The 1,029-nt window shown below is 40.2% G+C and overlaps 1 pseudogene; it reads left to right on the top strand.

Annotated features, from left to right (window-relative positions):
- Positions 1-494: 494 nt before the first annotated feature.
- LOC103584693 lies at positions 495-1,023 on the top strand (annotated as a pseudogene).
- Positions 1,024-1,029: the final 6 nt, after the last annotated feature.

The raw sequence follows: 1,029 nt of genomic DNA on the forward strand, positions 1-1,029 counted from the left end.
GCTCCCACTTACAAGTGAGTACATGTGGTATTTATCCCTCTGTGCTTTGCTTATTTCACTCTACATAAGTTTTTCCAGGCTCATCCATGTTGTTGCAAATAGGGAGAATTTATTTCTTTTGTATGGCAGAGTAGTGTTCCATGGTGTATATATACCACAATTTCCTTATCCAATCATCCATCAATGGACAATTTTTTGGTTTACCAAGACTCTCTTCTTTATTATTGTACTTCTAAGTATTAATGTAATCTTTTATCATAAACAAAGATCATTAGCTTCTAGTCAGAAAATGGCATATTGTTTCTTTTTGAAAACATGGCATCCCAATTATGAAAGAAAACACTGTTTCCAAGATAGCCCTCCTTCTATAGAATTATAGAATCTTAGTAAGAACATCTTAGTCCTGTGTTCATGCTATGTATAATTCCTTAGAACTGAAAAGAAACTTGATTTTAATATTTTTAACTTGAGATTATTGCTAGTTTCTAAGGATCATGTCTGTGAGTCAGGCTTCCCAATCCAGAGACAATGGCCCTGATGGAATGGAGCCCGAAGGTGTCATTGAGAGTAAGTGGAATGAGGTTGTTGACAACTTTGATGACATGAACCTCTCTGAATACCTTCTCCATGGTATCTATGCCTATGGTTTTGAGAAGCCCTGTGCCACCCAGAAGCAAGCCATTCTTGTATCAAGGGTTATGATGTGATCTCTCAAGCCCAATCTGGGACTGGAAAAATGGCCACATTTGCCATATCAATTCTGCAGCAGATCGAATTGGATCTAAAAGCCACCCAGGCCCTGGTCCTGGCACCCACTTGAGAATTGGCTCAGCAGATACAGAAAGTGGTCATGGCATTAGGAGATTACATGGGTGCCTCCTGCCATGCCTGCATTGGGGGCACCAATGTGTGTGCTGAGGTGCAGAAGCTGCAGATGGAAGCTACGCATATCATCATGGGTACTCCTGGTCATGTGTTTGATATGCTTAACCAGAGATATCTATCTCCCAAGTACATCAAGATGTTTGT

The sequence above is a fragment of the Galeopterus variegatus genome, unplaced genomic scaffold (genome assembly GCF_000696425.1).
Source record: "Galeopterus variegatus unplaced genomic scaffold, G_variegatus-3.0.2 Scaffold81778, whole genome shotgun sequence".
NCBI classification, from domain to species: domain Eukaryota; kingdom Metazoa; phylum Chordata; class Mammalia; order Dermoptera; family Cynocephalidae; genus Galeopterus; species Galeopterus variegatus.